This window comes from Oncorhynchus masou, chromosome 13 (genome assembly GCF_036934945.1).
Source record: "Oncorhynchus masou masou isolate Uvic2021 chromosome 13, UVic_Omas_1.1, whole genome shotgun sequence".
Classification (NCBI taxonomy): Eukaryota; Metazoa; Chordata; class Actinopteri; order Salmoniformes; family Salmonidae; genus Oncorhynchus; species Oncorhynchus masou.
This window is the reverse complement of record NC_088224.1, coordinates 91,962,813-91,988,902: the sequence shown is the minus strand read 5'-3', so window position 1 is coordinate 91,988,902 and position 26,090 is coordinate 91,962,813. Positions and strand designations below refer to the sequence as shown.

The 26,090-nt window shown below is 49.7% G+C and overlaps 1 pseudogene; it reads right to left on the bottom strand.

Annotated features, from left to right (window-relative positions):
* Positions 1-26,090, bottom strand: part of LOC135553227 (rho guanine nucleotide exchange factor TIAM1-like) — a 233,585-nt pseudogene that overhangs the window by 85,281 nt on the left and 122,214 nt on the right.

Sequence of the window (26,090 nt, the reverse complement as noted above, 5' to 3'; positions counted from 1 at the left end):
GTGAACCTGCTTTCATCTGTGAAGAGCACAGGGCGCCAGTGGTGAATTTGCCAATCTTGGTGTTCTCTGGCAAATGAAAAACGTCCTGCACGGTGTTGGGCTGTAAGCACAACCCCCACCTGTGGAGGTCGGGCCCTCATACCACCCTCATGGAGTCTGTTTCTGACCGTTTGAGCAGACACATGCACATTTGTGGCCTGCTGGAGGTCATTTTGCAGGGCTCTGGCAGTGTTCCTCCTGCTCCTCCTTGCACAAAGGCGGAGGTAGCGGTCCTGCTGCTGGGTTGTTGCCCTCCTACGGCCTCCTCCACGTCTCCTGATGTACTGGCCTGTCTCCTGGTAGCGCCTCCATGCTCTGGACACTACGCTGACAGACACAGCAAACCTTCTTGCCACAGCTCGCATCGATGTGCCATCCTGGATGAGCTGCACTACCTGAGCCACTTGTGTGGGTTGTAGACTCCGTCTCATGCTACCACTAGAGTGAAAGCACCGCCAGCATTCAAAAGTGACCAAAACATCAGCCAGGAAGCATAGGAACTGAGAATTGGTCTGTGGTCCCCACATGCAGAACCACTCCTTTATTGGGGGTGTCTCGCTAATTGCTTATAATTTCCACCTGTTGTCTATACCATTTGCACAACAGCATGTGAAATTCATTGTCAATCAGTGTTGCTTCCAAAGTGGACAGTTTGATTTCACAGAAGTGTGATTGACTTGGAGTTACATTGTGTTGTTTAAGGGTTCCCTTTATTTTTTGGAGCAGCGTATAAACTGAAATGTTTGAAACCTTAACATTTACTTCATATCATGAGGCTCCTCTAACTTTGCTTCAAAATCCCACCATAAAAAAACGTGGAGGCAATTATTTTTAGAAAGTCTTCCTCGCCTGTTCTATTGGTTTTCATATCAACTTTCTTCATTTGTCCAGAAGCCAAAAGGCACAGCCTAGTCCTATTATCAACCCATCCTGGTCATATTAACAACCCATATTATCAACCCATATTATCAACCCATCCTGGTCATATTATCAACCCATCCTGGTCATATTATCAACCCATCCTGGTCGTATTATCAACCCATCCTGGTCGTATTATCAACCCATCCTGGTCGTATTATCAACCCATCCTGGTCATATTATCAACCCATATTATCAACCCATCCTGGTCATGTTATCAACCCATCCTGGTCATGTTATCAACCCATCCTGGTCGTATTATCAACCCATCCTGGTCGTATTATCAACCCATCCTGGTCATATTATCAACCCATATTATCAACCCATCCTGGTCATATTAACAACCCATCCTGGTCATATTATCAACCCATCTTTGTCATGTTATCAACCCATCCTGGTCATATTATCAACCCATCCTGGTCAAATTATCAACCCATATTATCAACCCATCCTGGTTATAGTATCAACACATCCTGGTCATATTATCAACCCATCCTGGTCATATTAACAACCCATCCTGGTCATATTATCAACCCATCCTGGTCATATTATCAACCCATCCTGGTCATATTATCAACCCATCCTGGTCATATTATCAACCCATCCTGGTCAAATTATCAACCCATATTATCAACCCATCCTGGTTATAGTATCAACCCATCCTGGTCATATCAACCCATCCTGGTCATATTATCAACCCATCCTGGTCATATTATCAACCCATCCTGGTCATATTATCAACCTATCCTGGTCATATTATCAACCCATCCTGGTCGTATTATCAACCCATCCTGGTCATATTATCAACCCATATTATCAACCCATCCTGGTCATGTTATCAACCCATCCTGGTCATATTATCAACCCATCCTGGTCATATTATCAACCCATCCTGGTTGTGTTATGAACCCATATTATCAACCCATCCTGGTCCTATTATCAACCCATCATGGTCCTATTATCAACCCATCCTGGTCATATTATCAACCCATCCTGGTCATATTATCAACCCATCCTGGTTGTGTTATGAACCCATATTATCAACCCATCCTGGTCCTATTATCAACCCATCCTGGTCATATTATCAACCCATCCTGGTCATATTATCAACCCATCCTGGTCAAATTATCAACCCATATTATCAACCCATCCTGGTTATAGTATCAACCCATCCTGGTCATATTATCAACCCATCCTGGTCATATTATCAACCCATCCTGGTCATATTATCAACCCATCCTGGTTGTGTTATGAACCCATATTATCAACCCATCCTGGTCCTATTATCAACCCATCCTGGTCATATTATCAACCCATCCTGGTCAAATTATCAACCCATATTATCAACCCATCCTGGTTATAGTATCAACCCATCCTAGTCATATTATCAACCCATCCTGGTCATATTAACAACCCATCCTGGTCATATTAACAACCCATCCTGGTCATATTATCAACCCATCCTGGTCATATTATCAACCCATCCTGGTTGTGTTATGAACCCATATTATCAACCCATCCTGGTCCTATTATCAACCCATCCTGGTCATATTATCAACCCATCCTGGTCATATATTATCAACCCATCCTGGTCATATTAACAACCCATCCTGGTCATATTAACAACCCATCCTGGTCGTATTATCAACCCATCCTGATCATATTATCAACCCATCCTGGTCCTATTATCAACCCATCCTGGTCATATTATCAACCCATCCTGGTCATATTATCAACCCATATTATCAACCCATCCTGGTCATGTTATCAACCCATCCTGGTCATGTTATCAACCCATCCTGGTCGTATTATCAACCCATCCTGGTCATATTATCAACCCATATTATCAACCCATCCTGGTCATGTTATCAACCCATCCTGGTCATGTTATCAACCCATCCTGGTCATATTATCAACCCATCCTGGTCATATTATCCACCCATATTATCAACCCATCCTGGTCATATTAACAACCCATCCTGGTCGTATTATCAACCCATCCTGGTCATATATTATCAACCCATCCTGGTCATATTAACAACCCATCCTGGTCATATTAACAACCCATCCTGGTCGTATTATCAACCCATCCTGATCATATTATCAACCCATCCTGATCATATTATCAACCCATCCTGGTTGATCACAGCGGTCTAAAGGCACTGCATCTCAGTGCTAGAGGCGTCACTACAGACCCTGGTTCGATTCCAGGCTGTATCACAGCGGTCTAAAGGCACTGCATCTCAGTGCTAGAGGCGTCACTACAGACCCTGCTTCGATTCCAGGCTGTATCACAGCGGTCTAAAGGCACTGCATCTCAGTGCTAGAGGCGTCACTACAGACCCTGGTTCGATTCCAAGCTGTATCACAACCGGCCGTGATTGGGAGTCCCATAGGGCGGCGCACAATTGGCCCAGCGTCGTCTGGGTTAGGGGTGGGTTTGGCCTAGGTAGGTAAATAAGAATTTGTTCTGAACGGACTTGCCTCGTTAAATAAAACGTTAAATAAACATAAAACAAATATGGGTCTGGTACATTTCTCAAATGTCCAATAAATTAAAATGCTGCTGGTCACTTGCCCGGATCCACATTTTCCTCACGGAAAACCTTGTGTGTGTGTGTGTGTGTGTGGTGTGTGTGTATCAGAGTGTTGCTATCTCAGCGGGGTGCTAAAACTGTGACAGGAGATAATCTGTGAGGAAATCAGAAACGTACCAAGTCACTCACACACACACACAAGTCACTCACACACACACACACACAACCACATACACACAACCACACGTACCAAGTCACACACACACAACCACACATACCAAGTCACACACACACAACCACACGTACCAAGTCACACACACACACACACACACAACCACATACACACAACCACATACACAACCACACGTACCAAGTCACACACACACAACCACACGTACCAAGTCACACACACACACACACACACAACCACACGTACCAAGTCCCACACGTCCTCCTCCGGTTTAGGAATGTAGAACTGGACTTGGTTTTCGATGAGGAACTTGAGACGGAGGTAATGTTTGGCAGGATCCAGCCGGTGGGCCTGTGGAGTTCAGTAAAGAAGACAAAGAGGATTGGCACAGGCTGAGTAGCAGATCTGGGATCAAATACTTTATCTGTGCGTGATTGATCTTGCCTGGCTTAATGGACCAATAGAATTGAAAAAAAAAATGTACGATAAAGCTGGCTAGAGCCCCGCCCATCTGGCTAGAGCCCAACCCATCTGGCCCTATAGGCAGCTGGCTAGAGCCCCGCCCATCTGGCTAGAGCCCAACCCATCTGGCCCTATAGGCAGCTGGCTAGAGCCCCGCCCATCTGGCTAGAGCCCAACCCATCTGGCCCTATAGGCAGCTGGCTAGAGGCCCGCCCATCTGGCCCTATAGGCAGCTGGCTAGAGCCCCGCCCATCCTGCCCTATAGGCAGCTGGCTAGAGGCCCGCCCATCTGGCCCTATAGGCAGCTGGCTAGAGGCCCGCCCATCTGGCCCTATAGGCAGCTGGCTAGAGCCCCGCCCATCTGGCCCTATAGGCAGCTGGCTAGAGCCCCGCCCATCTGGCCCTATAGGCAGCTGGCTAGAGCCCCGCCCATCTGGCTAGAGCCCAACCCATCTGGCCCTATAGGCAGCTGGCTAGAGCCCCGCCCATCTGGCCCTATAGGCAGCTGGCTAGAGCCCCGCCCATCTGTGTAATAACTGTCATCAGTCCTGTTCTGTCTGTCTGTCCTAGGGGCTAAGATGGGTGTGTAATGACTGGGCAGTAAAGGGCTTGGTTCAGTCTTTAGGAGCCATCATCAGTCCTGGTCTGCTCTGGTCCAGAATCTAGAGGATAAACTAACACGTGAAAGTATTGTACAACGCTGATATTCTGAAACTAAGGACAGGACGAGATGGAGGGACCATTTGGTGTGATGAGGTTGAACAGGGTCCTTATTGGTTGACCGTGAGAAAGCTGCAGATGGAGATAGTTACCTTGCAGACGGTCTCCGGTGTAGGTTAGTTGAGTTGCTATAGTTACCTTGCAGACGGTCTCCGGTGTAGGTTAGTTGAGTTGCTATAGTTACCTTGCAGACAGTCTCCGGTGTAGGTTAGTTAAGTTGCTAGTTACCTTGCAGATGGGTCTCCGGTGTAGGTTAGTTAAGTTGCTAGTTACCTTGCAGATGGGTCTCCGGTGTAGGTTAGTTGAGTTGCTATAGTTACCTTGCAGATGGGTCTCCGGTGTAGGTTAGTTGAGTTGCTATAGTTACCTTGCAGACGGTCTCCGGTGTAGGTTAGTTGAGTTGCTATAGTTACCTTGCAGACGGTCTCCGGTGTAGGTTAGTTGAGTTGCTATAGTTACCTTGCAGACGGTCTCCGGTGTAGGTTAGTTGAGTTGCTATAGTTACCTTGCAGACGGTCTCCGGTGTAGGTTAGTTGAGTTGCTATAGTTACCTTGCAGACGGTCTCCGGTGTAGGTTAGTTGAGTTGCTATAGTTACCTTGCAGACGGTCTCCGGTATAGGTTAGTTGAGTTGCTATAGTTACCTTGCAGATGGTCTCCAGAACGTCCAGAGCAGACTCTCCAGGCTGGATGATGGCGAGGACAGGCTGGTCGTTAGGAAGACACACCCAGGACGGAGTCAGGTGGTCAGGCACCCAGATATCACTGTCTGTCATGTGACTGTCTGAGTTGACCTGAGGAAGACTCTTCACTGTCCCCTCGTGACTCTTCTGGAGAGATACAAAGACATTGTTTCAAACTAGATTACAACTAACTATCTGCATTACTTGTACATCTGACTGATTGTGACTGACTGACAGTGACTGACAGTGACTGACAGTGACTGACAGTGACTGACAGTGACTGACTGTGACTGACTGTGACTGACTGTGACTGACTATGACTGACTGTGACTGACTATGACTGACTGTGACTGACTATGACTGACTGTGACTGACTATGACTGACTGTGACTGACTGACAGTGACTGACTGACTGACTGTGACTGACTGACTGACAGTGACTGACTGTGACTGACTATGACTGACTGTGACTGACTATGACTGACTGTGACTGACTGTGACTGACTGACAGTGACTGACTGACTGACTGTGACTGACTATGAGTGACTGTGACTGACTGTGACTGACTGACAGTGACTGACTGACTGTGACTGACTGACTGACTGTGACTGACTATGACTGACTGTGACTGACTATGACTGACTGTGACTGACTATGACTGACTGTGACTGACTGACTGACTGTGACTGACTATGACTGACTGTGACTGTGACTGACTGTGACTGACTGACTGACTGACTGACAGTGACTGACAGTGACTGACAGTGACTGACTGTGACTGACAGTGACTGACAGTGACTGACAGTGACTGACTGTGACTGACTGTGACTGACTGTGACTGACTGTGACTGACTGTGACTGACTGACTGACTGACTGTGTGTATCATGCCTACTTACCCCTCTCTCCTTGGCAGTGTCCACATCATAGATCCCGTCCAGGGGCTTTTTCACTGGCTCCTCCCCATCAGCAAACACCTGAGGTAGAAACAGCAAGTTAATATAGAACCGCAAAAAATGGCTGAGCAAAGAAGTTGTATGTAATGACATAAGTGGCAGTTCTAGCGTAATGTTCCAGATCTCTGTGCAGTTTCATTTCTATAGAACTGCTATAGGTCAAACAGCCATAATGTGGACACATGTTAAAAACATGTACCTGGTTGATGGTGGGGTGAGTCTTCTTCTTGGAAGTAGTGTCCAGGCCCCACAGAGAGGAGAACCTGCTCTTACGTTTGGACGACGAGGAACGAGACATGGCCTGGGTACGTCTCCTCACCCCGCTCTCTGTACGAGCTGCCACCTAGAGGGAGTAGGGGACAGAGAGAGACCGAGACCGAGAGAGACCGAGACCGACCGAGACAGGGAGAGAGAGAGAGACCGAGACAGGGAGAGAGAGAGAGACCGAGACAGGGAGAGAGAGAGAGACCGAGACAGGGAGAGAGAGAGAGACCGAGACAGGGAGAGAGAGAGACCGAGACAGGGAGAGAGAGAGACCGAGACAGGGAGAGAGAGAGAGAGACCGAGACAGGAGAGAGAGAGAGACAGGGAGAGACAGGGAGGAAAGAGAGACAGGGAGATAGAGATCGAGACAGGGAGAGAGAGAGACCGAGACAGGGAGAGAGAGAGACCGAGACAGGGAGAGAGAGAGACCGAGACAGGGAGAGAGAGAGACCGAGACAGGGAGAGAGAGAGACCGAGACAGGGAGAGAGAGAGATCGAGACAGGGAGAGAGAGAGACCGAGACAGGGAGAGAGAGAGACCGAGACAGGGAGAGAGAGACCGAGACAGGGAGAGAGAGACCGAGACAGGGAGAGAGAGAGACCGAGACAGGGAGAGAGAGAGACCGAGACAGGGAGAGAGAGAGACCGAGACAGGGAGAGAGAGAGACCGAGACAGGGAGGGAAAGACCGAGACAGGGAGGGAAAGACCGAGACAGGGAGAGATAGAGATCGAGACAGGGAGAGAGAGAAATCGAGACAGGGAGAGAGAGAGACCGAGACAGGGAGAGAGAGAGACCGAGACAGGGAGAGAGAGAGACCGAGACAGGGAGAGAGAGAGACCGAGACAGGGAGAGAGAGAGACCGAGACAGGGAGGGGAGACCGAGACAGGGAGAGAGAGACCGAGACAGGGAGAGAGAGAGATCGAGACAGGGAGAGAGAGAGACCGAGACAGGGAGAGAGAGAGACCGAGACAGGGAGAGAGAGACCGAGACAGGGAGGGAGAGAGAGAGACCGAGACAGGGAGGGAAAGACCGAGACAGGGAGGGAAAGACCGAGACAGGGAGAGATAGAGATCGAGACAGGGAGAGAGAGAGACCGAGACAGGGAGAGAGAGAGACCGAGACAGGGAGAGAGAGAGACCGAGACAGGGAGAGAGAGAGACCGAGACAGGGAGAGAGAGACCCGAGACAGGGAGAGAGAGACCGAGACAGGGAGAGAGAGAGACCGGAGACAGGGAGAGAGAGAGACCGAGACAGGGAGAGAGAGAGACCGAGACAGGGAGAGAGAGAGACCGAGACAGGGAGAGAGAGAGACCGAGACAGGGAGAGAGAGAGACGAGACAGGGAGAGAGAGAGACGAGACAGGGAGAGAGAGACGGATAGAGAGAGAGAGACCGAGACAGGGAGAGAGAGACGGATAGAGAGAGAGAGACCGAGACAGGGAGAGAGAGATGGATAGAGAGAGAGATAAACAGCTAAAAATACTTGAATCAGTCATAGAGCCCATTGCCCTTTATGGTTGTGAGGTCTGGGGTCCGCTCACCAACCAAGACTTTACAAAATGGGACAAACACCAAATTGAGACTCCACGCAGAACAATCCTCCCTGAACACAAATAGTGCATGCAGAGCAGAATTAGCCGATCAAATTATCAAAATGGAAAAGAGCTGTTAAATTCTATGTTTAAAAGGATTCCCAAACCTTCCACAACAAAGCCATCACCTACAGAGAGATGAACCTAAAAGTCCCCAGCAAGCTGGTCCTGGGGCTCTGTTACAAACACAAACACACCCTACAGAGCCCCATCATGGGTCATGAAAACAAAAAGATAATTACTTGACACATTGGAAAGAATTAACAAAAAAACAGAGCAAACTAGAATGCTATTTGGCCCTACACAGAGAGTACACAGCGGCAGAATACCTGACCACTGTGACTGACCCAAAATTAAGGAAAGCTTTGACTATTACAGACTCAGCATTTGCTATTGAGAAACGCCGTAGGCAGACATGGCTCTCAAGAGAAGACAGGCTATGTGCTCACTGCCCACAAAATGAGGTGGAAAAAAACCTCCTAATGATGACCATATTGAAGACATATTTCCCTCAGATTACACAGGATTCGAAAACAAATCCAATTTTGAAAAACTCCCATATCTACTGGGTGAAATTCCACAGTGTGCCATCAGAGCAGCAAGATTTGTGACCTGTTCCAGGGCAACCAGTGAGGAACAAACACCATTGTAAATACAACCCATATCTATGCTTATTTATTTTATCTTGTGTCCTTTCAAAACTTGTAAAAACACTGTATATATATATATATATAATATGACATTTTCAATGTCTTTATTGGTTTGAAACTTCTGTATGTGTGATGTCTACTGTTAATTTTTATTGTTTACCTTACTTGCTTTGGCAATGTTAACACATGTTTCCCATGCCAATAAAGCCCCTTGAATTGAATTGAATTGAACAGAGACAGAAGCAGAATCATTATAGGAGTATATCTGACACACAGAACAACACACCCACACAACCTGACACAGCTGTTGAGGTCAAACCATGGAGGGGTTATACTGTTTAGGTCAGAGGTCATGAATTATAAAACACAGAGGTAGTTATACTGTATAGGTCATGGGTCATGAATGATAAACACATTCTCAGCACTTTGTCTCTTAATATACTCAGAAAAAATAAGAGCTTGAAGTGGGATTACAAAAGACGTACAACGCTCTCTGTCCACACGAAGAGTACTCTAACTTAACCTGCATATCATCATTCTGTCAGACGCTTTTATGAGATAGTGCTGATGATGTTGTAGGGGGTAGAGAGAGAGCGAGCCAGAGAGAGAGCGAGCGAGCGCCAGAGAGAGAGCGAGCGAGCGCCAGAGAGAGAGCGAGAGAGAGCCAGAGAGAGAGCGAGAGAGAGCCAGAGAGAGAGCGAGCGAGCGCCAGAGAGAGAGCGAGAGAGAGCCAGAGAGAGAGCGAGAGCGCCAGAGAGAGCGCCAGAGAGAGCGCCAGAGAGAGCGCCAGAGAGAGCGCCAGAGAGAGAGAGCCAGAGAGAGCGCCAGAGAGAGCCAGAGAGAGAGCGCCAGAGAGAGAGCCAGCGAGAGAGCGCCAGAGAGAGCGCCAGAGAGAGCGCCAGAGAGAGCGCCAGAGAGAGCGCCAGAGAGATGGAGATAGACAGAGAGAGCGCCAGAGAGAGAGAGCCAGAGAGAGCGCCAGAGAGAGAGCCAGAGAGAGCGCCAGAGAGAGCGCCAGAGAGATGGAGATAGACAGAGAGAGAGCCAGAGAGAGAGAGCCAGAGAGAGCGCCAGAGAGAGAGAGAGCCAGAGAGAGCGCCAGAGAGATGGAGATAGACAGAGAGAGCGCCAGAGAGAGAGAGCCAGAGAGAGAGCCAGAGAGATGGAGATGAGACAGCGGGATGGAGAGAGCAGAAAAAAGCAGAGTGAAGGAGTGTTATTTCAGAAAATCCTTTGTTACTCCTACCTTCCTGCTGTCTCTCTGAGTCATTTGACTCCCACCTGTTCTGAGAGAACATGACTGCTTTCCAGAAGCCACCCTATTCCCTATATACACACTACACTGCTGTTGACCAGAGCAACACAGTTCTATGGGCCCTGGTCAAAAGTAGTGCACTATAAAGGGAGTAGGATGCCGTTTTGGGACGTAGCCCATGTAGGCGTCTAGCAACAAGGAAGCTATTGATCAGCCAATGCGCCATGCTGCTCTGCCTACACTCTGCTCCCAAACAAAATCAATGTTATTCTTCAGCGCTACCTACGCTTCCAGTGTTCTGCAGCCAGAATCAAGGACCTCAGCTATGTGGAGGATGCTGGCATTGTGGCAGAGCCTTCAGTAAACAGGTGATCGCCCTCAAACAGAAAATAGCACACATCATACGTGACATGTTTTCAGACACCCCCCCGGTCAGCAACAGATGAACATGGGGGGGAACAAAGTGGACAATCACTGATGTACATCTCGTGAAAAATAACTTGCTTTGTCCAGTTTAGGTGGGGGTGCGGGAGGACGATGGACAGGGGATGTTTTGGTGTGAGTGTGTGTCCGTGCGTGTGTGTGTGTGTGTGTGTGTGTGTGTGTGTGTGTGTGTGTGTGCCTATGCATAAACACATCTATTCTACTCACCAGCGCATGAAAGGACGATACAGAGAAGATTCCGAGGCGTCCCATGGCCAGTTTGGTGGGTCTGGAGGCTACGGCTAGTAGGCGTTTGGGGTTGGGCAGCTCCCCTCCCTGCAGACTGGCCAGGTAACACCGGAACCGGAACAGACTCATGTGGAACTGTTCCAAGTTCTGCTCCCACAGAAAGATCTAGAACACACAAACAACAACAATCCATTCTAAATGGGGCAATCCAGGATGGGTAAATATTTTGTTTTTCTCATGGCCGGTCAGCTCTTGCATCCATAGCTCTGTCTATGAATTTCAAAGTGGTTCCACTTCAACCAGCCCCATGACACAGATGTTTATCACAACAAGTGGCGGGGTGACAGTCTTGTTGCTGTATATTGAATCCCAGATTGCCCCTTTAATTGGTGTTCATCAGAGAGAAAGAGAAGCATGAGAGCTTTGAACAGCTCGTGTGAGCTGAGAGCTGTTATTACTGACTCCCACGCGAAGTCTCTCCGTCCGCGACGCGTCTCTCTCCCTCTCCAACAAAACCTTTCATTAGTGGCACCAAGGAGCCCTAAGATGGTGTTCAAGCCCTTCCTCTGTTCTCTGCTTCCAGTCGTGTTGTTTAAAGTGCTACTGACCTGCCTGCTCTCTGTAGTCTAATGTCTGTTGACCAGCCTGCTCTCTGTAGTCTAATGTCTGTTGACCTGCCTGCTCTCTGTAGTCTAATGTCTGTTGACCAGCCTGCTCTCTGTAGTCTAATGTCTGTTGACCTGCCTGCTCTCTGTAGTCTAATGGCTGTTGACCAGCCTGCTCTCTGTAGTCTAATGTCTGTTGACCAGCCTGCTCTCTGTAGTCTAATGTCTGTTGACCAGCCTGCTCTCTGTAGTCTAATGTCTGTTGACCAGCCTGCTCTCTGTAGTCTAATGTCTGCTACTGACCTGCCTGCTCTCTGTAGTCTAATGTCTGTTGACCAGCCTGCTCTCTGTAGTCTAATGGCTGTTGACCAGCCTGCTCTCTGTAGTCTAATGTCTGTTGACCTGCCTGCTCTGTAGTCTAATGGCTGTTGACCTGCCTGCTCTCTGTAGTCTAATGCTGTTGACCTGCCTGCTCTCTGTAGTCTAATGTCTGTTGACCTGCCTGCTCTCTGTAGTCTAATGTCTGTTGACCTGCCTGTTCTCTGTAGTCTAATGTCTGTTGACCAGCCTGCTCTCTGTAGTCTAATGTCTGTTGACCTGCCTGCTCTCTGTAGTCTAATGTCTGTTGACCTGCCTGCTCTCTGTAGTCTAATGTCTGTTGACCTGCCTGCTCTCTGTAGTCTAATGTCTGTTGACCAGCCTGCTCTCTGTAGTCTAATGGCTGTTGACCAGCCTGCTCTCTGTAGTCTAATGTCTGTTGACCAGCCTGCTCTCTGTAGTCTAATGTCTGTTGACCAGCCTGCTCTCTGTAGTCTAATGTCTGTTGACCTGCCTGCTCTCTGTAGTCTAATGTCTGTTGACCAGCCTGCTCTCTGTAGTCTAATGTCTGTTGACCAGCCTGCTCTCTGTAGTCTAATGTCTGTTGACCTGCCTGCTCTCTGTAGTCTAATGTCTGTTGACCAGCCTGCTCTCTGTAGTCTAATGTCTGTTGACCTGCCTGCTCTCTGTAGTCTAATGGCTGTTGACCTGCCTGCTCTCTGTAGTCTAATGTCTGTTGACCTGCCTGCTCTCTGTAGTCTAATGTCTGTTGACCAGCCTGCTCTCTGTAGTCTAACGGATGATGTTGACCTGCTGTGTAGCTCTAACATGTCTAATGGGATGGTTTTGACCAGGGCACTGGAGCAGCACATTAATCATTGGTGTGTCCCCCTCTCCTCTCAGTCCTGTACTAGTTGTTGGGCGAGTGGTGCTAGAGCCTGGGTGGAGGGGGGAAAGGAGACACTGTCCCTCTGCCAACTTGCCCAGAGAAGAAAGGGAAAGTACAGGACATTCCTCTGTCAGATATGGGCTGGGATATGGAGTTGCGTCCCAAATAGCACCCTATTCCCTATATAGTCTACGACTTTAGACCAGAGCCCCCTAACTCAAATTAAAAACTACCAGTGACCCCTCGACCCTATTCCAACCACGCTGTTCAAAAGATGCTCATCGAGTTTGTAACCAACCTGATCAACAAGTCCATCAACACTGGACCAGTGCCGTCAATAGTCACACATCGCTGCCATCACACCTTTGTTCAAGAAAACCATTCCTTGACCAAGACCTCTCAAACTACAGGCCTATTTTCAACCTCCCATTTCTATCTAAAGTCCTGGAGAAGATCGTGGCAACGCAACGTCACTCACACCGAGCTCTAACCAGCTTTATGAGGTTCAGCTGAGTCTGGAGACAGCCCTGGTTGAAGGTTGTTAACGACCTGCTCATGGCTGCAGATACAGGATCCCCCCCACCATCTTGATTCTTCTGGACCCGAGTGCTGCTTTTGACACAGTAGATCACGCAATTATACTGCAGCGCCTCAAGAAAGCACACTGCCATCTGTGGGGACTGCCCTAAAACTGGTTCACCTCCTACCTCTCTAACCGTAAGCAGTACATCACCCTCTGAGGCAAGATCGGAGGAGACCACCATAACACACTGTGTTCCTCAAGGGTCAGTGCTAGGACCCACTGCCTTCGTTATTCACATGCTCCCACAGACAACACAGTGTCCATTTCCACTGCTCCACAGACCACATACAAGGTGTACATTAAAACCAAGCCTGACACGACATCTGGTCTGTCAACTTTGTTGGAAGAGGTTAAGTCTTGGATGCAGAACAACTTCCTCCAAATCGACAACTGCAAGACAGATGCCACGCCCAAAGCAGACTACCAACACATCATCCCCCAACTCCTGCAGCGTCCGCCCTGCCATACACGGCCACATCATCCCCCAACTCCTGCAGCGTTCGCCCTGCCATACACGGCCACATCATTCCCCAACTCCTGCAGCGTCCGCCCTGCCATACACGGCCACATCATCCCCCAACTCCTGCAGCGTCCGCCCTGCCATACCCGGCCACATCATCCCCCAACTCCTGCAGCGTCCGCCCTGCCATACACGGCCACATCATCCCCCAACTCCTGCAGCGTCCGCCCTGCCATACACGGCCACATCATACACGGCCCATCATCCCCCAACTCCTGCAGCGTCCGCCCTGCCATACACGGCCACATCATCCCCCAACTCCTGCAGCGTCCGCCCTGCCATACACGGCCACATCATCCCCCAACTCCTGCAGCGTCCGCCCTGCCATACACGGCCACATCATCCCCCAACTCCTGCAGCGTCCGCCCTGCCATACACGGCCACATCATCCCCCAACTCCTGCAGCGTTCGCCCCTGCCATACACGGCCACATCATCCCCCAACTCCTGCAGCGTCCGCCCTGCCATACACGGCCACATCATCCCCCAACTCCTGCAGCGTTCGCCCTGCCATACACGGCCACATCTTCCCCCAACTCCTGCAGCGTCCGCCCTGCCATACATGGCCACATCATCCCCCAACTCCTGCAGCGTTCGCCCTGCCATACACGGCCACATCATCCCCCAACTCCTGCAGCGTTCGCACTGCCACACGGCCACATCATCCCCCAACTCCTGCAGCGTCCGCCCTGCCATACACGGCCACATCATCCCCCAACTCCTGCAGCGTTCCGCCCTGCCATACACGGCCACATCATCCCCCAACTCCTGCAGCGTCCGCCCGCAGCGTCCGCCCTGCCATACACGGCCACATCATCCCCCAACTCCTGCAGCGTCCGCCCTGCCATACACGGCCACATCATCCCCCAACTCCTGCAGCGTGCGCCCTGCCATACACGGCCACATCATCCCCCCCTGCAGCGCCCTCCATCCCTGCCATACACGGCCACATCATCCCCCAACTCCTGCAGCGCCCGCCCTGCCATACACGCCACATCATCCCCCTGCAGCGTCCTCCCTGCCATACACGGCCACATCATCCCCCAACTCCTGCAGCGTTCGCCCTGCCATACACGGCCACATCAACCCCCAACTCCTGCAGCGTTCGCCCTGCCATACACGGCCACATCATCCCCCAACTCCTGCAGCGCCCGCCATGCCATACACGGCCACATCATCCCCCTGCAGCGTTCGCCCTGCCATACACGGCCACATCATCCCCCAACTCCTGCAGCGCCCGCCCTGCCATACACGGCCACATCATCCCCCTGCATTGTCCGCCCTGCTATACACGGCCACATCATCCCCCAACTCCTGCAGCGCCCGCCATGCCATACACGGCCACATCATCCCCCAACTCCTGCAGCGCCCGCCATGCCATACACGGCCACATCATCCCCCTGCAGCGTTCGCCCTGCCATACACGGCCACATCATCCCCCAACTCCTGCAGCGTCCGCCCTGCCATACACGGCCACATCATCCCCCAACTCCTGCAGCGTTCGCCCTGCCATACACGGCCACATCATCCCCCAACTCCTGCAGCGTCCGCCCTGCCATACACGGCCACATCATCCCCCAACTCCTGCAGCGTCCGCCCTGCCATACACGGCCACATCATCCCCCAACTCCTGCAGCGTCCGCCCTGCCATACACGGCCACATCAGCCCCCAACTCCTGCAGCGTTCGCCCTGCCATACACGGCCACATCATCCCCCAACTCCTGCAGCGTCCGCCCTGCCATACACGGCCACATCATCCCCCAACTCCTGCAGCGTTCGCCCTGCCATACACGGCCACATCATCCCCCAACTCCTGTAGCGTCCGCCCTGCCATACATGGCCACATCAACCCCCTGCAGCGTCCGCCCTGCCATACACGGCCACATCATCCCCCAACTCCTGCAGCGTTCGCCCTGCCATACACGGCCACATCATCCCCCAACTCCTGCAGCGTCCGCCCTGCCATACACGGCCACATCATTCCCCAACTCCTGCAGCGTCCGCCCTGCCATACATGGCCACATCAACCCCCTGCAGCGTCCGCCCTGCCATACACGGCCACATCATCCCCCAACTCCTGCAGCGTTCGCCCTGCCATACACGGCCACATCATCCCCCAACTCCTGCAGCGTCCGCCCTGCCATACACGGCCACATCATCCCCCAACTCCTGCAGCGTTCGCCCTGCCATACACGGCCACATCATCCCCCAACTCCTGCAGCGTTCGCCCTGCCATACACGGCCACATCATCCCCCTGCAGCGTCCGCCCTGCCATACACGGCCACATCATCCCCCAACTCCTGCAGCGCCCGCCCTGCCATACACGCCACATCATCCCCCTGCAGTGTCCGCCCTGCCATACACGGCCACATCATCCCCCAACTCCTGCAGCGCCCGCCCTGCCATACACGCCACATCATCCCCCTGCAGCGTCCGCCCTGCCATACACGGCCACATCATCCCCCAACTCCTGCAGCGCCCGCCCTGCCATACACGGCCACATCATCCCCCTGCAGCGTCCGCCCTGCCATACACGGCCACATCATCCCCCAACTCCTGCAGCGTCCGCCCTGCCATACACGGCCACATCATCCCCCTGCAGCGTCCGCCCTGCCATACACGGCCACATCATCCCCCAACTCCTGCAGCGCCCGCCCTGCCATACACGGCCACATCATCCCCCAACTCCTGCAGCGTTCGCCCTGCCATACACGGCCACATCATCCCCCAACTCCTGCAGCGTCCGCCCTGCCATTCACGGCCACATCATCCCCCAACTCCTGCAGCGTTCGCCCTGCCATACACGGCCACATCATCCCCCAACTCCTGCAGCGTCCGCCCTGCCATACACGGCCACATCATCCCCCAACTCCTGCAGCGTCCGCCCTGCCATACACGGCCACATCATCCCCCAACTCCTGCAGCGTCCGCCCTGCCATACACGGCCACATCATCCCCCAACTCCTGCAGCGTTCGCCCTGCCATACACGGCCACATCATCCCCCAACTCCTGCAGCGTCCGCCCTGCCATACACGGCCACATCATCCCCCAACTCCTGCAGCGTCCGCCCTGCCATACACGGCCACATCACCCCCCTGCAGCGTCCACCCTGCCATACACGGCCACATCATCCACCTGCAGCGTTCGCCCTGCCATACACGGCCACATCATCCCCCAACTCCTGCAGCGTCCACCCTGCCATACACGGCCACATCATCCCCCAACTCCTGCAGCGTTCGCCCTGCCATACACGGCCACATCATCCCCCAACTCCTGCAGCGTCCGCCCTGCCATACACGGCCACATCATTCCCCAACTCCAGCAGCGTCCGCCCTGCCATACACGGCCACATCATCCCCCAACTCCTGCAGCGTCCACCCTGCCATACACGGCCACATCATCCCCCAACTCCTGCAGCGTCCACCCTGCCATACACGGCCACATCATCCCCCAACTCCTGCAGCGTCCGCCCTGCCATACACGGCCACATCATCCCCCAACTCCTGCAGCGTCCGCCCTGCCATACACGGCCACATCATCCCCCAACTCCTGCAGCGTTCGCCCTGCCATACACGGCCACATCATCCCCCAACTCCTGCAGCGTCCGCCCCTGCCATACACGGCCACATCATCCCCCAACTCCTGCAGCGTCCGCCCTGCCATACACGGCCACATCACCCCCCTGCAGCGTCCACCCTGCCATACACGGCCACATCATCCACCTGCAGCGTTCGCCCTGCCATACACGGCCACATCATCCCCCAACTCCTGCAGCGTCCACCCTGCCATACACGGCCACATCATCCCCCAACTCCTGCAGCGTTCGCCCTGCCATACACGGCCACATCATCCCCCAACTCCTGCAGCGTCCGCCCTGCCATACACGGCCACATCATCCCCCAACTCCTGCAGCGTCCGCCCTGCCATACACGGCCACATCATTCCCCAACTCCTGCAGCGTCCGCCCTGCCATACACGGCCACATCATCCCCCAACTCCTGCAGCGTCCGCCCTGCCATACACGGCCACATCATTCCCCAACTCCTGCAGCGTCCGCCCTGCCATACATGGCCACATCAACCCCTGCAGCGTCCGCCCTGCCATACACGGCCACATCATCCCCCAACTCCTGCAGCGTCCGCCCTGCCATACACGGCCACATCAACCCCCAACTCCTGCAGCGTCCGCCCTGCCATACACGGCCACATCATCCCCCAACTCCTGCAGCGTTCGCCCTGCCATACACGACCACATCATCCCCCAACACCTGCAGCGTCCGCCCTGCCATACACGGCCACATCATCCCCCAACTCCTGCAGCGTCCGCCCTGCCATACACGGCCACATCATCCCCCAACTCCTGCAGCGTTCACCCTGCCATACACGGCCACATCATCCCCCAACTCCTGCAGCGTCCGCCCTGCCATACACGGCCACATCATCCCCCAACTCCTGCAGCGTTCGCCCTGCCATACACGGCCACATCATCCCCCAACTCCTGCAGCGTTCGCCCTGCCATACACGGCCACATCATCCCCCAACTCCTGCAGCGTTCGCCCTGCCATACACGGCCACATCATCCCCCAACTCCTGCAGCGTCCGCCCTGCCATACACGGCCACATCATCCCCCTGCCACATCAGCGTCCGCCCCGGAAACCAAGATGTACGGCCCAAACCACTCCCTTTCCCCGGGATAAATAACTGAGAGAAAACGGTCAATTAGAATACATTATTTATATCAACAGTATGACGTGAAATGGAACTGTTAAATTATATGCAATGTCTAAACGTGACTCCTCTACGGCCTCTGAATGATGAATCAACAATAAGGGAGGGGACAGGCAGCCCATCTCAGGGAGGGGAGGGGGACAGACGGCCCATCTCAGGGAGGGGGACAGACGGCCCATCTCAGGGAGGGGGACAGACGGCCCATCTCTGGGAGGGGGACAGACGGCCCATCTCTGGGAGGGGGACAGACGGCCCATCTCTGGGAGGGGGACAGACGACCCATCTCAGGGAGGGGGACAGACGGCCCATCTCAGGGAGGGAGGGGGACAGACGACCCATCTCAGGGAGGGGGACAGACGACCCATCTCAGGGAGGGGGACAGACGACCCATCTCAGGGAGGGGGACAGACGACCCATCTCAGGGAGGGGAGGGGGACAGACGACCCATCTCAGGGAGGGGAGGGGGACAGACGACCCATCTCAGGGAGGGGGACAGACGACCCATCTCAGGGAGGGGAGGGGGACAGACGGCCCATCTCAGGGAGGGGGACAGACGACCCATCTCAGGGAGGGAGGGGGACAGACGACCCATCTCAGGGAGGGGAGGGGGACAGACGACCCATCTCAGGGAGGGGAGGGGGACAGACGACCCATCTCAGGGAGGGGAGGGGGACAGACGACCCATCTCAGGGAGGGGAGGGGGACAGACGGCTCATCTCAGGGAGGGGAGGGGGACAGACGACCCATCTCAGGGAGAGGAGGGGGACAGACGGCTGAGTTGGGTTATGCATAATAACACTCTGTCTCTCTCTCTCTCTCTCTCTCTCTCTCTCTCTCTCTCTTTCTGTCTCTCTCTCTTTCTGTCTCTCTCTCTGTCTCTCTCTCTCTCTCTGTCTCTCTCTCTGTCTCTCTGTCTCTCTCTCTCAACAGACCCACACCTGAATGCAGGATAAGACAGACGTGAACAGCTTGCTGGATTTTTTTATTTTAAATTTGCATTTCTTCTACCAGTAGACTATTGGAAGAATGTTAAATCCAGCAGCCAACCGAAAGGAGGAGCGAACCGCACAATGGATATACACTATAGCAGTTATTTATTCAGACCCATAACCATTCAATCTTTATGAAGAGAAGTGAAAGCCTCCTGCATCTAATTCTAGTCCTGTATTATTCAAAGCATGTCACTAGAATGATAAAGATAAGGACAAAACATATTTAATTTAGCCTGAAGCAACAATAGAGGAGAGAAAAGGGGAGGTTCAGTTGAAGTAGGAAGTTTACATACACCTTAGTCAAGTACATTTAAACTCAGTTTTTCACAATTCCTGACATTTAATACAAGTAAAAAATCCCTGTCTTGGGTCAGTTAGGATCACCACTTTATTTTAAGAATGTGCAATGTCAGAATAATAGTAGACAGAATTATTTATTTCAGCTTTTATTTATTTCATCACATTCTCAGTGGATCAGAATCAGTTTACAGACATTATATTAGTATTTGGTGGTATTGCCTTTAAATTGTTTACATTGGGTCAAATGTTTCAGGTAGCCTTCCACAAGCTTCCCACAATGAGTTGGGTGAATTTTGGCCCATTCCTCATGAGAGATGCTGGTGGAACTGAGTCAGGTTTGTAGGCCTCCTTGCTCGCACACGCTTTTTCAGTTCTGCCCACAAGTTGTCTATAGGATTGAGGTCAGGGCTTTGTGATGGCCACTCCAATACCTTGACTTTGTTGTCTTTAATACATTTTGCCACAACTTTGGAAGTATGCTTGGGGGTCAATGTCCATTTGGAAGACCCATTTGCGACCAAGCTTTAACTTCCTGACTGATGTCTTGAGATGTTGTTTTAATATAAATCGACATAATTTCCTCCCTCATGATGCCATCTATTTTGTGAAGTGCACTAGTCTCTCCTGCAGCAAAGCACCCCTACAACATGATGCTGCCACCCCCGTGCTTCACGGTTGGGATGGTGTTCTTCGGCTTGCAAGCCTCCCCTTTTTCCTCCAAACATAACGATCGTCATTATGGCCATATTTTTGTTTCATCAGACAAGATATTTCTCCAAAAATACGGTCTTTGTCCCCATGTGGACAAAAAACATAGTCTGGCTTTTATATGGTGGTTTTGGAGCAGTTGCTTGTTTCTTGCTGAACGGCCTTTCAGGTTATGACGAAATATGACTCGTTTTACTGTGGATATAGATATTTATGTACCTGTTTCCTCCAGCATCTTCACAAGGTCCTTTGCTGTTGTTCTGGGATTGAGTTGCACTTTTCACACCAAAGTACGTTCATCTCTAGGAGACAGAATGCGTCTCCTTCCTGAGCGGTATGACAGCTGCGTGGTCCCATGGTGTTTATTCTTGCGTACTATTGTTTGTACAGATAAATGTGGTACTTTCAGGCATTTGAAAATTGCTCCCAAGGATGAACCAGACTTGTGGCCATCTACAATTGTTTTCTGAGGTCTTGGCTGATTTCTTTTGATTTTCCCATGATGTCAAGCAAAGAGGCAATGAGTTTGAAGGTAGACCTTGAAATACATCCACAGGTACACCTCCAATTGACTCAAAAGGTGTCAATTAGCCTATCAGAAGCTTCTAAAGCCATGACATCATTTTCTGGAATTTTCCAAGCTGTTTAAAGGCACAGTCAACTTAGTGTATGCAAACTTCTGACACCCTGGAATTGTGATACAGTGAATTATAAGTGAAATAATCTGTCTGTAAACAATTGTTGGATAAATGACTTGTGTCATGTAGAAAGTAGATGTCCTAACCGACTTGCCAAAACTATAGTTTGTTAACAAGAAATTTGTGGAGTGGTTGAAAAACTAGTTTTAATGACTCCAACCTAAGTGTGTGTAAACTTCCGACTTCAACTGTCTGCGTCAGCTTAATAAATTATACAAAAAAAGACACTATTGTATTTCAAAATTAAAATCACATTCGCTAGCCTATACTTTTAACTGGTCCAGTATGGTCTTCCTCGTCTTGGTATCGGTAACTAAGCTCACACTCTCTCTCACCTGGTCCAGTATGGTCTTCCTCTTCTTGGTATCGGTAACTAAGCTCACACACTCACCTGGTCCAGTATGGTCTTCCTCTTCTCGGTATCGGTAACTAAGCTCACACACACACACACTCACCTGGTCCAGTATGGTCTTCCTCTTCTTGGTATCGGTAACTAAGCTCACACACACACACACACTCACCTGGTCCAGTATGGTCTTCCTCTTCTTGGTATCGGTAACTAAGCTCACACACTCACCTGGTCCAGTATGGTCTTCCTCTTCTCGGTATCGGTAACTAAGCTCACACTCTCTCTCACCTGGTCCAGTATGGTCTTCCTCTTCTTGGTATTGGTAACTAAGCTCACACACCTGGTCCAGTATGGTCTTCCTCTTCTTGGTATCGGTCACGGCACTGAGCTGCATGTCTCCCATCTTCTTCATCTTCTCGTCCATGTCGATCTTCTGCTCCAGCTTCTTAATCTCCGCCCTCAACAGACGCACCGTGTCCTCCCGGTGATGCTGCCTGGCAACGGCCGCCGCGCACGCCGAGTGGATGGCCGTGATCCAGTTCTCCAGCTCAGTCTGGCTGCAGGACTACAGGGGTCAGAGGTCAAGGGTTAAATGGACAGGAGAGGTCGTCAGAGAGAGTCAACAAAGAGCTAACCTTCTGGGTTATAGACACCAACAGCTGCATTTTCATTGCCAACATACGGTTATTGAGTCCTTTACTGAACACTAACAGTATCTCTACCTCTTCAACTAACATCACACAGACCAGGTCTCTGAAGACAGAAATGACCAAGCAGATTAGAACACTGTACATCTAAGATAGAAAAACAGACCATTTTGAGATCAATTGAGGCATTTTTATTCACACTCCTTCAAGATCAAGAGAGGTGTCATTGTGGAGGTGACACAGCCTCCCTGACCAAGGACACACACACACACACCACCTACCTGGAAGAGAAAAGCATCTCCTAGAGAGTTGCTGAGGCAGAAGACAAAGTCCTTCTTGGGGTGTTCAGGTACGGCCTGGACGATACTGTTCTCAGCCCACACCGCATGTTTAGGAGCACTGTTGTGGTCGATCCCCGACCGCCCGTCTGTCTCGTAGAAGAACAAAGTGCATCCTGGGAGAAGACGGGGAAAAAGGAAGTTACTCAAAACTATCAATTGATCAATCACATGTTAGTATATAGCCCTTGTTCCTAAAACATTTGTCTCAAAGCGCAAAATGCATTGATTTGATAAATATCAATAGAAATGTCCTCCAGTGATATTAGAACCTTTCCTGTTGAAAAGTGATAGTATAAATACAGTAAAGTACACACTCAGGGGTAAAAAAATAAAATAAAATGTTTTGAGGAAAATATATATATATATATTTTTTGGACAACTGCAGACTTCAAGAAGTTGGGCTGATGGGAAGTGGTGATGTCATCCGCCTCCCCTTTGCCTGAGGAACAACAGAGGAGCAGTAGACAACTAAAGATGAAAGCACCCCCCCCTTGTGCCATGTCAAGACTTAACTAGCCCACCTTGATTGAAATGTGACATTTGTTATTAAGTCAGTCAGGTGTTAAATGAGGTGAAAAGGAGACTGGAGTGCCACTTTAATGTGATGTCCATTTCTAGAAACTAATATCTTTCTTCCTTTAAATATCTTACAAGGAGACATTTCCCTGCAGAAAACACAACAAATAAATAATAGCTTGATTTTTTTTCAATCAACTTAATTCTGCTCTCCAGTGGCCAACGGTATGTAGTGCAGGCCTGGATTCTCCAGGAGGGAGCATGCATCGGCAGAACGCTGACGTGACTCTAGAACGCTGACGTGACTCTAGAACGCTGACGTGACTCTAGAACGCTGACGTGACCCAGTCAAGTGGGTTTTAAGGCCTACTCTGTGATATTTAGATTTAGTCCCAGATGGAACACAACTCCCTATAGAGTCCACTACTTTTGACCAGGCCCTGTAGTGCACTATATAGGGAATAGGATATGATTTGAAACATATACAGTCAAGAGGTGTTAGAGATAAAGGGCAGTATCAGGACATATACACGGGTGTGAATAAATACAAATGTACTTTACTGAATACAGTACTAAATTAGATTTTAAAAACCTCTTCAGAAACTCATACAAGCTGTGTGTTGCTGAAATACCTTTTAAAGCATCTGTGTGTATGAATATAACAGGGTATGGCTATATAGGGTATAGTAGTAGTAGTAACAGGGTATAGTAGTAGTAACAGAGGATAGTAGTAGTAACAGGGTATAATAGTAGTAGTAGTAACAGGGTATAGTAGTAGTAGTAACAGGGTATAGTAGTAACAGGGTACAGTAGTAGCAGTAGTAGTAGTAACAGGGTATAGTAGTAGTAGTAGTAGTAACAGGGTATAGTAGTAACAGGGTACAGTAGTAGCAGTAGTAGTAGTAACAGGGTATAGTAGTAGTAGTAGTAGTAACAGGGTATAGTAGTAGTAGTAACAGGGTATAGTAGTAACAGGGTATAGTAGTAACAGGGTATAGTAGTAACAGGGTACAGTAGTAGTAGTAGTAACAGGGTACAGTAGTAGTAGTAGTAACAGGGTACAGTAGTAGTAGTAGTAACAGGGTATCGTAGTAGTAGTAGTAGTAACAGGGTATAGTAGTAGAAACAGGGGATAGTAGTAGTAACAGGGGATAGTAGTAGTAGTAGTAACAGGGTATAGTAGTAATAGTAGTAGTAACAGGGTATAGTAGTAATAGTAGTAGTAAGAGGGGATAGTAGTAGTAACAGGGTATAGTAGTAGTAGTAGTAGTAGTAGTAGTAGTAGTAGTGGTAACAGGGTATAGTAGTAGTAGTAATGGTAACAGGGTATAGTAGTAATAGTAGTAGTAACAGGGTATAGTGGTAGTAACAGGGTATAGTAGTAGTAACAGGGGATAGTAGTAGTAGTAGTAGTAACAGGGTATAGTAGTAATAGTAGTAGTAAGAGGGGATAGTAGTAGTAACAGGGTATAGTAGTAGTAGTAGTAGTAGTAGTAGTAGTAGTGGTAACAGGGTATAGTAGTAGTAGTAATGGTAACAGGGTATAGTAGTAATAGTAACAGTAACAGGGTATAGTAGTAGTACCAGTAGTAGTAACATGGTATAGAATTAGTAACAGGGTATAGTAGTAGTACCAGTAGTAGTAACAGGGTATAGTAGTAGTACCAGTAGTAGTAACATGGTATAGTAGTAGTAGTAGTAGTAGTAGTAGTAATAGGGGATAACAGTAGTAGTAGTAGTAGTAGTAGTAGTAGTAGTAGTAACAGGGTATCATAGTAGTAGTAGTAGTAGTAGTAGTGACAGGGTATAGTAGTAGAAGTAGTAGTGACAGGGTATAGTAGTAGTAGTAGTAGTAGTAGTAACAGGGTATAGTAATAGTAGTAGTAGTAGTAACAGGGTATAGTAATAGTAGTAGTAACAGGGTATAGTAATAGTAATAGTAACAGAGTATGGTAGTAGTAGTAGTAGTAACAGGGTATGGTAGTAGTAGTAGTAGTAGTAGTAACAGGGTATAGTAGTAGTAGTAGTGACAGGGTATAATAGTAGTAATAGTAGTAGTAACAGGGTAGAGTAGTAGTACCAGTAGTAGTAACATGGTATAGTAGTAGTAATAGTAGTAGTAACAGGGGATAGTAGTAGTAGTAGTAGTAGTAGTAGTAGTAGTAACAGGCATCGTAGTAGTAGTAGTAGTAGTAGTAGTAGTAGTAGTAGTAGTAGTGACAGGGTATAGTAGTAGAAGTAGTAGTGACAGGGTATAGTAGTAGTAGTAGTAGTAGTGACAGGGTATAGTAGTAGAAGTAGTAGTGACAGGGTATAGTAGTAGTAGTAGTAACAGGGTATAGTAGTAATAGTAGTAGTAACAGGGTATAGTAGTAATAGTAGTAGTAGTAGTAGTAGTAGTAGTAGTAGCAGTAGTAGTGACAGGGTATAGTAGTAGAAGTAGTAGTGACAGGGTATAGTAGTAGAAGTAGTAGTGACAGTAGTAGTGGTAACAGGGTATAGTAGTAGTAGTAATGGTAACAGGGTATAGTAGTAACAGTAACAGGGCATAGTAGTAGTACCAGTAGTAGTAACATGGTATAGAATTAGTAACAGGGTATAGTAGTAGTACCAGTAGTAGTAACAGGGTATAGTAGTAGTACCAGTAGTAGTAACATGGTAAAGTAGTAGCAGTAGCAGTAGTAGTAACAGGGGATAGTAGTAGTAAAAGTAGTAGTGACAGGGTATAGCAGTAGTAGTAGTAACAGGGTATAGTAGTAGTAGTAGTAACAGGGTATAGCAGAAGTAGTAGTGACAGGGTATAATAGTAGTAATAGTAGTAGTAACAGGGCAGAGTAGTAGTAGAAGTAGTAGTAACAGGGTATAGTAGTAGTAGTAGTAAAGGGTATAGTAGTAGTAGTAGTAGTAGTAGTAGTAGTGACAGGGTATAATAGTAGTAATAGTAGTAGTAACAGGGTA